Source organism: Psammomys obesus, unplaced genomic scaffold (genome assembly GCF_907164565.1).
Source record: "Psammomys obesus unplaced genomic scaffold, mPsaObe1.curated_primary_1811, whole genome shotgun sequence".
NCBI classification, from domain to species: Eukaryota; Metazoa; Chordata; class Mammalia; order Rodentia; family Muridae; genus Psammomys; species Psammomys obesus.
The window spans coordinates 6,949,694-6,964,368 of NW_026596091.1; the positions used below are offsets into that span (position 1 = coordinate 6,949,694).

Here is a 14,675-nt window from a genome sequence, read left to right on the forward strand (position 1 = left end):
TTTATTCTCTTAAGCTCTGATTTACAAGTGTGGTACAGTAATATATAGTCTTTATTTAGCCTTGGAGACCACTATCCAGCATTGGGGTCTAGCAGTGCACCTATGTTGAGGCTAACATTTTACTCACTATAGTACTTTATTTCCTGTTAACATGATGGAAAAAAATTTAAATTTCTATTATTTTCTGCTCCAAAGTAAACAATATCTTTTATAAGTTTCTTAGGCCTCGGGAAAAAAATCCATATTATAGTGCAAATGGTAGTTATAACCTTACTGAGGAAATATTGGTTGTGCTAGTGGAATCATAATCTTAAATTAGTACACAAAATTCGGTTTCTTTGGTACAAGTCATGATGTTTCTCTTAGAAGATTTTTGTTATCATTTTATTATCATCTAGATCATGAAAGTAAAATTATATTTTGTAGTTTTGTGTTCAGTAATTTGTTTATAGTTATATTTATGTAAAAGCTTAAGTATTCATTAAATATAATAACAGAAAAGAATATCCTTAGTCCTAGTTTTGTCTTGTGACCTTGTTTTGAATTCCTTTGTAGAGAGCATGAACTTTCTCACTTGGTCTCCAGGAATACTCACATGCCTGTGAACCATGATCAGTGATTGACTGGAGGTATAACAGTGGCCTCATAGGTTACATCATGACGCATGCCACAGCATCTGATGTTGATGTCATAATCATCTGATTCTGTATTTTTTCAGAATATGACACCTTTGTTAGGTGACACGAGGTTGTGTTTCAGTTACTGTCTTAGCTGAGTTTACTGTTGCTGTGATGAAGAATCATGAGTCTACCACAGAGCACTGCAGCTGGGGTTGGCAACATTTGAAGAACAATAATATTGGTGAGTTTCTGGCAGAGTAATGGTGTAAGAATTTGGTATCACCATGTGGATGATAGAGCTGTAGGGCATGCCATGTCTGCAGGATACCGTGCCTAACTAACACCTACCCGATTTTTCTGATACACACATGTATGCGGTGAACCTCGGAAATGCAATAAGCTGAGCATTTTATTTTCTTTTGAGGAATAGTTTTGCTGTACAGTCACTATGTAGTCCAGTGGCCTGACTCACAGCCATCTTCCTGGCTTATCCTCCCAAGGGCTGTAATTACAGGCTTGAGTGTGTTTCTTTGCTTTTGCACACACCATTCAATATAGGGCTATGTGATCTTTAATGAATAAAGTCAAGATTAATTAGAAATGATAGGTTATATAGAAATACATGAAACAGAAATAATAATGGTAGAAAATCTGGACATGCAGATATATTTCAATAGTATTGAAAATAAAAATCATCAATGCTAAGAAGCATCAGTTGGGAAACCAGTAAGTAAACCAAAAGCCAACTCAGTGTAAATGGCAAAATGAAACAATCTTACCCAAACACAAACTACCATCTGACCTCTGAAGAGAGCCTGTCAATTAGAAATGGACACTAACCACTACCTACGGTCCACCCAATGTTAATCTCTCAGAAGCTGTCTCTGTATTGCTTCCATTACCACCTTCTGAAAGCTTTTACTTCCATTCTCTTCACTGAGCTCTCAATCTCTTGAAATCTTGTTTCATTTTACAAATTGCTGAATGCTAAAATAAACCATTTATAGTTTTAAAAATTTTACTTTCCATCCTGATTGCATCCCTCTTTCCTCCCGATTTCCTCCCTTGCACACTCCTTTCCCAATCCTTTTTCCTTCTCTTCAGAGAAGGGGGAGGTTCTCCACTCTGGCACGTTTAGTTGCTGTAGAACTAGGCACATCTTCTCCTACTGAGGCCAGGCAAGGAAGCCCAGTTAGGGGAGATAGATCCAAAAGGAGGCATCAGAGGCAGAAAGGACCCCCACTCCAGTTTTGGGGGATCCACATGTAGACATCTGCTACATGTATGCCGGGGCCTAGGACCAGCTTCATGCATGCTTACTGGTTGGTGGTTCAGTCTCTGTGAGCCCCATGGGTCCAGGTTAGTTGACTCTGTAGGTCTTCTTGTGGAGTCCTTGATCCCTCCAGCTTCCTTAATTGTTCCACCAACTTTTCCATAGGACTCCCCAAGCTCTTTCTAATGTTTGGCTGTGGGTCTCTGCATCTGTTTCCATCAGCTGCTGGGTGGAAACTTCACAGAGGAGTTATGCTAGGCTCCCATCTACAAGCATAACAGAGTAACATTAATAGGTTAGGGACTAGTTCTCTCCCATGGCGGTCTCAAGTAGAGCCAGTCTTTGGTTGGCTGTTCCCTCAATCTTTGCTCCAACTTTGTCCCTTTACATTTGTAGGCAGGACAAATTTTGGGTCAAAGGTTATATGGGTGGAATGGTGACCCCTCTGTCCACTGGAAGTCCCACCTGGCTATAGGAGGTGGCCTTTGGCTCCGTACCCCTGTTTCTAGGAGTCTTAGGTAGGGTGACCTGCATAGTTTTAGTATGCCTCTTTTTTTAAACTTTGTAGTTTCAATGTTTAAGCTGATTTTCTTGGTTTGCTATTAAATTACGACATTGCTAATGGTTTGGGCGTGATAAGGGTTTTTGTGCTATGCTTTTAAGAAGTGGGGTCTATGTATGATGCATGTGCACTGAAATATTTGAAGAAGTGTTATGACACCAGAGGTTTTCTTCAGACTGAGAGGGTTGATAGATGAAAGAAATTTCACTCTTAGTTGCTTATTTTTAAGGTAAAAGATAAATACATGGATATTTATTATAATAGTCTACTTTTGAATATATTGTTTTTCAAAATTGAAGTTAACAATTGTATATTAATAATATGGGTAGCGTTAACTTTAATAAGTAAATATAAATTCTTTCATCTTCCAGTTATGCTTAAGATTTTTCATAGTCTATGACAATAATAATCACAAAGACACAAACAGGAGAATAAACAATTTCTTTTGGCAATGTCATTTTGGGCATGAGATACAGAATTTATTTTTTATTTTTATTATTATTATTATTTTTTGTTTTGTTGACTAACTGAAATTTCAAGGGTATGGGACCTCAATAAACTGTTGTTCCAATTAGATGTTTGCAGATGAAAGGGTTAGAGTTTAGCTGGCCTGGTCAGTTTGTATCTTGACTCAGATTATAGTGTGGGTTTTAGGTTTAGATTTAAGATGCTCCTTGCTTTATCAGATGCCTGTCTGCAAAACCAAGGTAAGGATTCTAACTCTGTGAGAATTCATTCACTGTTTAGAGGGATGGGAAGCTGATTGGTATGGGAGATTGGTGATTCAAAATTCAATTCACAGCTCTGCTACCTACTGGTTGAGACACATAGAACTGAAGAAAATAATGTTTTTGGTATGGATTTAAAGAAATAAGATATTAAAATAGAATCCGATTTGTGAAGACTTCAGGAAGATAAGTAGAATTGTGTATTTGTAGCACAATAGGCCAAGTCATTTACCGGAAAAGGTAGTCTGTAGATCCACGCAGCTAACATCATCCACTTAGGATCTAGAATGAGAAGCAATGGGGAGGAGTGGGAGGTAAAACAACATAGAACTAAGGCATAAGAAGAATGAAAATGGAGGGTCAATGATAATATTTAATAGAAACAGGAAACACGGGGCTAGTGAGATGGCCAGGGATAAAAGCTTTTGCCACATAGAAACAATCTAGGGGTATTGTTGATAGATAATATGGAAAAAGTTTAATGGAAATTTGGGTTTCTTGGTAAACTCAGTTATGTTATGTAGATATGTTTTTTCTTTAATCTGAAGTGTGGGATTTTGTTGGGCTATAGTTTGTCCACAGCTATTAATTATTTCATATGGGGCATGGCTTTTTGCCAGCTGGTAATGGCCTTCCATGGGCAGCACAGAGAGGGCCATGATCTAGGGCTCTAAGGAGATAAACTTTAGAGCCCAGAAAGAGAGGTGGTGGCATGGGGTGTTGGCGTGAGGTGTGTAGCAGTTTGAAGAGACCAGAGGAGACAGTATGGCGGTTTGGAGCAGACAGACAGAGGGAAGTGTTTAGGGGTGCAGTAGCTTAGAAGAGACCACTGGATGCCTTTGCTGATGGCAGAAATTGGTATAGAGCTAGAAAAGAACCCATTGACCCTAAATTTCCGGGAGAAGTAAAGGGGCCCACTCTCCCCACTAACCTCTCTCCTACAAAGGATTGGAAGGTTGGAAAGGAGGTTGAGGCCTAAATACTTCAAATAAAGCTATACACAAAGTAGTGTAAATATAGGAACATCATTCAATCCTTAAAAAACAAGACACCACTATTTGTGACAACATGAAGGAAACTGGAAGATATTATAGTGGATGAAATATTCCATACATGGAAAGACAAATCATGATATCATGTGTAGAATCTTTTTAAAAGACAAAAGCAGGTATATAAAAACAGAACAGTGGTTGGAAGCAGTAAAGGGGTTGAGGTAAGGAGCTGGATAGAACTCAAAAGGTGGTCGCAGTTATATGGGTTGAATACAGGGCTGTGCTGAAAGCAGGTTTTGCAGTTATATGGGATGAATACAGGGCTATGCTGAGAGGTTTTATCTCTTACCACTAAAAGAGGAAATGATAACAAAGCAAGATGATGGATACTTATTTCCTTGACTATCATAACTTTTCCATTATAAGCACATCGAAACATCGTGTTTGTGTTAAGCATATACAAGACAAAGGGCTATTTCAGCTGAGACTGCAGGGTTGCATCTCAGGGAGGCCGTTCCCAGAGTGGATCCACTCAGAGAGAATGGATGGCAGCCTAGCACTGCAGGAGGTTGGAAAACTTACTCAATCACCTTTTAATTAATTTCGTAGCGGTTGCTATGCTTTTCCCCCTTAACTTACTAGACTAAGTAAGAAATTTTTTTTCAGGAATTTAATTCATATTAATTACATAGTTTTCTTTAAGCTTTTTAAAGATTGTTTTTGAGACTTTCCTACAATATATTTAGATCCCATTTTTTCCTTCTCACCAATATATTTCTTTTAAGAAGTAAGTTATACTGGTAACCATTAAAGATGAGTAATACCCATTTAAACTCTCAGAGCTGTAATGCAGCTTCTGAGTGCTGTATTCCCACCTAGGATACAGCATGATCACATGATCAGTACTAGCAGACCCCTCTCAATCTGAACTTCAAAGTGACTTTTTGAACACATGGGCTACATTGGCTCTTGAGTTCTTGTAGGTCTAAACATCTATGTTGTGTCATGCTGTTTTCTTACTCTTTAAAATAAACTTTAAAAAACTTCTTATTGGTTCTTTGTGAATTTCACATCATGCACCCCAATCCCATTCATCTCCCCATTTCCACACACCCGTTCTGCACCCTTGTTACCTCCCCACCAACAGAGCAGGGAGGGTGTTGTGAAAGCTGTAGTGTGTCAGTGTCTCCCACAGTGTACCCTTTTGTCCACACTTCTTTGCTTTCTAATGTTCATTGCTACAAGTCATTCTTGTACTAACCCACTGGCTTCTGCTACTCTATCAATACTAGAACCTCACTGGGACTCCTCTCTGATATCCTGCTGTTGCCCGTGTCATTGAATTCTGTAGTTTTAGATCTTTAGGACTCATGCACTCCAGCAGTTCATTGATGGGGTTGATGTTAGGGTGGCCAATTCAAAGCTCTGGGCCTGAGAGGTATCTGAGCTGGTCAGCCCTCCAGCTCTCCCACCCTGAGGGCTGACACCAAGGCCAGCTTTACCCTGCTGCCCCTGTGAGGTGCCAGGTACACTCCCTGGTGAGGGACATAGCCAGTTCTCCCACTTTCATGATCCAGGGTCCAGCTCTCCCATCTGCTGTTGGTGATCTGGAAGGAGGTTATCTCTCCCTTGACTATGCCATGGTCAAGGGAGACACCAGACAAAAGGCAGTGCCCACTCTTGTGCTCACATGCTTAGGGCCAGCAGCCTGCCATCCTCACGTTCAGAACCAGCAATTGTGCTGCCTAGGTGATATTTAGGGCCCACTCTCTCAAGTGCTGCTGCAGGTGAGGAGCTGGGACAGCACTCCAACCTGCCGTAGGTGACAAGGTATGAGGTGGGGGTTATCTCTTCCTCACCCATGTCACTACAAGTATGGCAGACAAATGGCAGGGCCAGCTCTACTGTGCTGCTCAGGTGAGATGCAGGGTTCACTCTTTCAAGTGCTGCAGCTGGTGAGGAGCAGGGCCAGCTCTCCTGCTCTCATGACCCCAGGGCCAGGTCTCTCACTTGCTGCAGTGGTGAGCAGGAAGAGTGGAGGAGGGCATCTCCCCCGCCCCCATCCATGCCACCACAAAGGAGATAAGTGACAGGGCCAGTTCTTCCATGCTCATATTCTTGGGGTCTGTCTGCTCACCTGCAACTCAAGCAGTGTGTGGCGGGTGGGGTGGAGTGGTGTGTGGGGGCCACTCTTTCAAATATTGCAGCTGGCTAGGGCCTAGTTTAGCTCGCCTGCTCTCATGCTCCCAAGACCAGCTCTGACATGTTGCCTAGATAAAGTTTGGAGCCAGTTCTGCACAGCCCTCAGACATCAATAGGCCCTCAAGCAATAGCCCAGACCAGGGACATCTGACTGGCCTTTGCTGGCAACAGACTCCTACTGCTACAGGGCCACAGACCCAGATGTGGCCCACAGTGGCAGCACAGGCCAGGGCTGCACCATGGTCCCAGGTGGCAACACTGGCTACTCAGATCTGGCTGTTCCTCACTGTCCTTGGGTCTCCAGTTCTGTCTGTCTTTATTGTGCCCACATCCCTCTGTTTCTCTTTCTCCTCCATTTCTCTTCCTTTAAATTGACAAGTGGTGGCACTTATTTGCTCCTCTTAATGGTGTCCAGGTTCTCTTGAGTATCTGGGGTCATCTCAGGAGTCCTATTTCCCTCTTGTGCATCACGGCGCCAGGCAGGGTCATCTCAGGTATGGTCTGTCCCCCAAGGCCTGAAGTAGTGGTTACCTCAGGCTAGCTCCCTGTCCAGACTCCATGGCATCTGTCTGGTGGTATTTCAGGCTTGCTCCATTCCTCTCCGGGGCCTCTGTGAGTGCAAGGGTTGCTGTCTATCTCGGGCTCAGTCCTACCTGGCTCCTGCTGTCCCAGGCAGGGTTCTTCTAGTCTCTGGCTTACTCCGCTCCCCAGGAGCTAGACCTGCAGTGCCAGAATGGTGGTCTCCTCAGGGCTACTATTTTTAGGGAGTGTTAGGTTACTAATCATTCAGATGGTCACAGGTCAGCACACTGAGTGTAGACATGGCCTCTCTCCTCTCTGCCATCTGCTGACATGTGACACAGCAGCCACACCTGCGATACTGAAGTAAGCTTTACGGCCAACACACTATTAACCGAACAGTTTATCAGGTAGGATTTTACTGCTATTTAAAAATTTTAATAGGGAACAGCTTGGTTTTAGGTGACATCAAAAGCAAAAGGGAATGTTTTCTCTGACACCTTGTTAAAACTCAAGCCTAAATTAAAAAATAAAAATAAAAAAGAATAGCAAGAGGAGAATAGAAGTAGCAAAGAACAGCATTTACTATTTTAATTTTTAGTTTATGCCTGTAGGTGTTTTGCTTGATGCCTCGGTGCATCATGTGTGTACAGTGACCACAGAAGTCAGAAGAGGGCGCCAGACCCTCCGGGCATGGGTGGCTTTGAGCCGTCAAGTGTGCTGGGAACCTGGCTTTCTGAAAGAGCAGCCAAATGCTTTTAAGCACTCAGCCATCTCCCCAGTCCCTAAAACATCATTTTATCTATCTGCCTATCTATCTGTCTGCCTATCTATCTATCTATCTATCTATCTATCTATCTATCTATCTATCTATCTATCTATCGTTTTTGTTTTGTTTTGTTTTTTTCAAGACAGGGTTTCCTTATGTAATCTTGGCCGTCCTGGACTTGATTTGTAGATGAGGCTGGCCTTGAACTCACAGAGAACTGCCTGCTTCTGCCTCCCCAAGTGTTAGGATTAAACGTGTGTATCACCACGCCTAGCTAGAAGAGATTTTAAATGCTACCAATTTGCATTCAATGTCTCCTGGGAAGCAGAGTAGAGTCCCTATCCGGTGATGGTTATGCACCAATTTCTACTTATGCTGATTTTGTTACACATTTCCATGAAGCAGCTAGAATAGCAAATGGTCCCATACAGTGTTTCTTAAAAAAAAAAAAAAAAAAAAAAGCATTTAGATGAACCTTGTTACTTGTCTGCTTCATTTATCACATGTCTGCTTTATAACATGGTTGTGTCATTGTCAGTTCCTCTTAAGAGTAGAAGGTGGAAGCAGGGAGATATAACACATCAAAAATACAGAAACTGTCAGTGATGAGAGGGGCAGGGTTTGCAATATCACAAAAGAACAACACATGGAGGTATTCAGTCACATGAAGCATGATTTCAGGAACTGAAAAGAAATAATTTACACACCCCAAGCAAGACTTCTAAAAGCAAACAAAAATATCACTGCAGATGGATAAATAAATCAGGAAAAACATAATTTAAAGGTGATGGAGAGTCAAGCGGAACCTATCACTCAATTCTGTCAATATTTATATCTTAAAGTAATTAAAAATTTTAAATTAAAAGAATCTTACCATATGTAATTAAGTATTAGAGCTGTGTAGAGTGATAAAAATGTAGAAAAAATATTATCACATATTTAATATATAAATTAAAAAATACATATTTATGTTTAAGGCCTGAAGGACAAGTGTGGTTTATATAATTGTAATTTAACATATTAGACTCAGCAGATGCCCAACAAATACACATACCAATTCACTTCTATCGTACTGTGTTGTTGATTATCTGTTGGCATTTCATGATAGGATTGCTGTCAGTGGTCTTACTGTACTTGTAGAGATTTCTCAATTCATGCTTCCAACGTTCACATCCAGCGAAGCGATAAGATGCAGAGTACTGGTGTCCGCTCTGACTGCTAAAGCGTAGTCTCATTGAGGTTATAGAGCCAGGAATAAAAGCTTAGGTACAGGTAGCATCCTGGAGGCCAACCTCAGGGAAAAGGTTGGCCTGTGGGAAATTAAGCACAGACCTGGTCATGCTTAAAAGCTGTCAGTGTCTGACAGATTCAATTACTCGTTACTTAGCAGCACATAAGAGGCCCAATGCATCTACATCGCTAGTCTGCAGCACAGAGCTTTTCAAAGGTCCTCTGTGTCAGGCTCCTGACTTGTTCCCTCTTTTCTCCTTCTGATGTCCAGCCTCTTTTCCTTTCTGGATAGGAATTGAGCATTTTAGCAAGAGTCCTCCCTCTTGATTAGTTTCTTTAGGTGTACAGATTTTAGTAGGTTTATCCTATATTATATGTCTATATGAGTGAGTATATACCATGTGCATCTTTCTGCTTCTGAGATAGCTCACTCAGGATGATCTTTTCCAGATCCCACCATTTACCTGCAAATTTCGTGATTTTCTTGTTTCTTTATTGCTGAGTAATATTCCATTGTGTAGATATACCACAATTTGTGCATCCATTCCTCCACTGAGGGGCATCTGGGCTGTTTCCAGCTTCTGGCTATTACAAATAAGGCTGCTACAAACATGGTTGAGCAAATGTCCTTATTGTGTACTTGAGAATCTTTTGGATATATGCCTAGGAGTGGTATAGCTGGATCTTGAGGAAGCGCTATTCCTAGTTGTCTGAGAGAGCACCAGATTGCTTTCCAGAGTAGTTGTACAGGTTTACATGGGCAACCTTTGGGCAGAGTGCAGGGAATTCTTAGGAAAGAAGTGGGAAACAGTAAGATCTGGAGAAGACAGGAACTCCATAAGGAGAGCAACAGAACCAAAAAATCTGAGCACAGGGGTCTTTCATGAGACTGATATTCCAACCAAGGACTATGCATGAAGATAACCTAAGACCCCTGCACAGATGTAGCCCATGGCAGTTCAGTATCCAAGTGGGTTCCATTGTAATAGGAACAGGGACTGTCTCTGACATGAACTGATTGGCCTGCTCTTTAATTATCTCCCCCTGATGGGGAAGCAGCATTACCAGGCCACAATGTAGCCACTCCTGATGAGACCTAATTGACTAGGATCAAAAGGAAGGAAAAGAAGTCCTCCCCTATCAGTGGACTTGGGGAGGGGCATGCACGCAGAGGGTGGAGGAAGGGAGGGATTGGGACAGGAGGAGAGAGGGAACCAGGGGGGGGGGATACAAAGTGAATAAAGTGTAACTAATAAAGAAAAAAAATAAATGTAATTAAAAAAAAAAGAGGCCCAATGCTGGAGTGATGGTCAGTGGTTGAGCTAACGGATTCATTTCGGTTCTCAGCACTCATGTCAGGTGGCTTTCAACAACTTGTAACTCCAGATCCAGGGGGTTGGATGCTCTCTTCTGGAATTTGAAGGCATCCACACATCTGTGACATATACTCACATATACACAAATAAAAATAGCAAAAAATATTTTGAAAAGGTCCTCTGTGGTTTCCATTCTTACTAGCCTTTTGTTATAGCCACCATGAATGTTTGCTAGACATGTTAGATATACCCTCATTTTTTATGCTTTTATGTGTGTTCTGATGTCATATCCTTGCTCGGATACTTTCTTATTAATATTTTTTGAAACACAGTTTCTCTATGTATTCTAGATGTCCTAGAACTCTTTCTCTCTCTCTCTCTCTGTGTGTGTGTGTGCACCATGCCATTATGTGCATATGGAAACCAGAAGACAATTTCTGGTAGTTGGTTCTCTACTGTAGGATTCAGGAATTGAACTCAAGTTTTCAGGATTGTGTAGCAAGTGCTTAGCCATCTCGTTGGTCCTCAGAGCTGCTTTAACTCGCACTTTCTGACAGCTAAAGATATTGATTACTTTATTAACTTATTTATTTGTTCAATTTACATCCAAATTGCTATCCCACTCCCTGCTCTCCATCCAGTACCCTCCACCTTCGTACTAACCCACCCGGCACATCAAATTCCATCAGGACTATCTTTACTGAGGCAAGGCAAGGCAGCCCTGCTAGGGAAATGGGATCCAACAGAGTCCAAGTCAGATACATCCCAGGCTCCAGTTGTTAGAGGACCCACCTGAGGACCAAGCAGCCCATCAGATTCATATGTGTAGGGGTCCTAGGACCAGTCTATGCATGGCCCTTGGTTGGTGGTTCAGTCTCTGTGAATCCCCATGCGACCAGGAGACTAGTGGAGATTTTTCCTGTATTTTCAAAACAATAATAATATGTAACATTTGTGATTCCCTTTATTAATTATTGTGCTTTTGCCTAGGTCAGAGTTAATTTCTGTTGATTCTAGAGTGAAACCTTTCACCCCCTCCCTACTCAAAAGACCTGGTATGGTCTGGCCTCTGGTTATTGGTTGTCTTTCCAATTTGATTTTGTGTTCATTCTCTTTTCATACAGTAGGTCTTTTTATTTTTTTTAACAGTTTTTTTGGCATTCTTTTTTCTTGAGTGACCTTCCACTTCTCTGTTTGATTTTTCTTATTATTTCTATTTGAGGTCAAATACCTTGTCCTTAGAGAAATTTTACCTGAACGTTCTCTGAAAGATGAATTGAAGTTACTCTCTTACTTTCTTTTCATACTGTTCCTTCTATGGGACTTTTCATAACCAACCCTTCTTGTTTATTATCTGACTATTACAGCAAGGGATGAGATCCTTAATTATCTTGACCTTTTCTCTTCCGTTCATTATTCTTACAGCATCACCAGTATAATGTCTAGGTCATGGTAAATGTTCAGTAAGTATTTATTTAACATGTGAATGAGTATTTTGTGGATGAGAACACCGAGGCTTGACATTCATAAAACTGGTTAGTTACATAAGGCATGAAATGGTGGAAACAGTGTTGAAATCCAGACACCAATAAATGTCTACTATAATCACGTGTCATAGAAAGCACGGATGCTGTTTAAAGGAAGTTATCTTCATTTCAGACTCTGTTAAGTAGTGTGAGAAAACTCAAACCATTCCACATGGGCTGAGAGAGGGGAAGAAGGTGTTTTTCAAGTGATAATTGGGAGTTATACAAAAATCTGAAGTAATCCTGGTAGCAAGGGGGTGCAAACAACTAATGTCCACCACAGGACACTGCCGTGTTCCCACTGTGCTGAGAGGCTGGGCAATGCCATCTCTTCTCACCACTGTCTTTTACAAATCACTTGAAATTCTGAAATGCAATATTTTCTAAGGCGTATTAAATTTGGAACGAAATCATGGGGACAGCTGGCATCAAGATAATTGCTAAATGCGAAGTCTGACAGCACAGACTGACAGTTGCGAGAATATGGTTATATCTTTCCTTTTAATAGATGCAAAATCATGGATGGACTGTGTGTTGGGATTCTTTTTTCCCATCTTAGTATGAATGACTTCATTAATTGCAAAAGTGTGCCTAGTGTTCATTGTGATTCTCCTGTAGCAATGTTATGAGGTAGTGTTAAAGCATTTCTCATGGCACTGAACGTTTCCAAGAATATACATTTGGATTTAAAAATATTATTATTAGTATATGTGTATGCTGTGTCTGTGTGTGTGTGCGTGCATGTTTGTGTGCTATGTCACATAGATAGAGGACAATTTTGTGGAGTCTGAAGATTTAACTGAGGCTTACATAGGCAGTTACTTTTGTCCACTGAACCATCTTTTCGGGTTTATTTTTGGATTTTAATTTGTATGTGTGTGTGTGTTTAGCTAGGAAAAAATTTACTTATTTTGACTAACAGATGTGTATCAGGTCAAGGCTAAATTAGTTTTTCAGAAGATTGTTTTTCTTAGGAGTAAATGCCTCATTTTTCAGAAATGAAAGGTACAATTACAGGGATGAAATTACACAGTGTTTAAGTATGGCCTAGAATTTAGAAGTTGGGTGTTTCTGAAGAGATATGACTTATCCCCATACTTCATTGGTTCATTTTTAAGTTATTGGCATTTTTAAATGTAAGAAACAAGGACTCAGGAGTCATAAACAAGTGTTCAAATCCAGGTTCTGCCTCTTGAGTACTGTAATTTTTGTCTAGTACAATTATTCACTATGAATCATGCATGGTCTTCTTTGACTTTAAGATGAGGATAATATAATCTCTCCTCCTTGCCTTTCAGGATTATGGTAGGGATTAAAAAGATTTTGCATATGATAGCTTTCTAAATAAATGTTATATATTTTTCTTTGTTGGTTGGTTTGTGGAATTACATATGGGCTGGGAAGATGGTCATCAGTAAAATGCTTGTCATGTAAGCATGAGGACCTTGTCATGTAAGCATCAGATGCCTGGACCCCACCTGAAAACCAGACCTAGTGGTACATGCTTATGGTCCATCACTAGGACGTGTGGACAGCAAATTCCAAAGGCTATTTGGCCAACACCTAGTCAAATCAGTGAGTCAAATCAAGTTAAGTTCAGTGAGGCAGGCTAGTTTTGCACTTACTATCTATGGCCCAAGAACCCTTACTAAAGGAAATTGCTCCCATCCCATAAATACAGAGAACCACTACTTATAAATATGAAACATCTTTCAGAAAGTTGCCTAAAAACTTTGGGCAGAGTGCAGGGAATCTTATGAAAGAAGGGGGAGATAGAAAGACGTGGAGAGGACAGGAGCTCTGCAAGGAGAGCAACAGAACCAAAAAATCTGGACACGGGCCTTTTCTGAGATTGATGCTCCAACAAAGGACCATTCATGGAGATTACCTGGACACCCTGCACAGAGGTAGCCTATGGCAGCTCAGTCTCTAAATGGGCTTTCTAATAAGGGGAACAGGGGCTGTCTCTGACTTAAACTCCATGGCTGGCTCTTTGATCACCTCCCCCTGAGGGGGGAGCAGGATGACCAGGCCACAGAAGAAGACTATGAGAGACAGTCCTGATGAGACCTGATAGGCTAGGGTCAGGTGGAAGGGGAGGAGGACCTCCCCTATCAGTGGACTGGGGAAGATGCATGGGAGGAGATGAGGGAGGGAGAGAGGGCAGGATTGGGAGGGGATGAGGGTGGGGCTACAGCTGGGATATAAAGTGAATAAATTATAATAAAAATTATATTTTAAAAAGTTTCTTGTTTTGAACTTAAGGCACATCTTCAAGTTCAAGGCTAGATGACAAAGCTAGAAATAATAATCTACATGACAGTTTTGGGAGTTGCAGAAAGGTGACACACAGACTATCATGGATAGATAGGTAGTCTCGGTTATGCCAACTCTCCTGTGTTTGCAGAGGCACTTACTCTGTGTATTTGCAGAGCAACTGGGAAGAAGTTGTATTCATTCAATCAAAGATCTGATGGGTGAACAGATAAAGGATAGTTAGCCACAAAAAGGGAAATGATGTCATTTGCCAGAACTGTAAACCTCAAACAAACTTATGCTTAAGTGAAATAAGCGAGATGAAGTGCATGATGTCACTTACATGGGGAACTGAGTGAAAGAAAACCTGAATACGCAGAAACAAAGAGATGAAAGTCACCACCATGGATGTCGGTTTGAGAGGAACGCCCACCCAAGAGCAGAACGCACACATGCGCACACACACCCTGGGCTGTCATTCAACGGTTAGTTTTCTGGTTTGTAGTGATCATTGAACTGAGCATGTGTTTGTCTAACCATAGACCTGATGTGATGTACCTTAAATGTATCACCCAATAAGTAACCGAAGCAGAGGAAAACAAATTCTTACCAGAAGTCTAAAATGTAAGATACACGAACGCAGGGCTTCTACAGATGATACAGTGATGGGAAGTCTAGCATC

The 14,675-nt window shown here is 41.2% G+C and overlaps 1 protein-coding gene and 1 pseudogene across 4 annotated transcripts in view; one reads left to right on the forward strand and one right to left on the reverse strand.

Moving 5' to 3' along the window:
• The window catches only part of Anks1b (ankyrin repeat and sterile alpha motif domain containing 1B), a 1,067,094-nt gene that overhangs the window by 68,592 nt on the left and 983,827 nt on the right, over positions 1-14,675 (forward strand). The gene's annotated exons all lie outside the window — the stretch shown is intronic.
• LOC129691806 (small nucleolar RNA SNORA17) lies at positions 7,144-7,267 on the reverse strand (annotated as a pseudogene).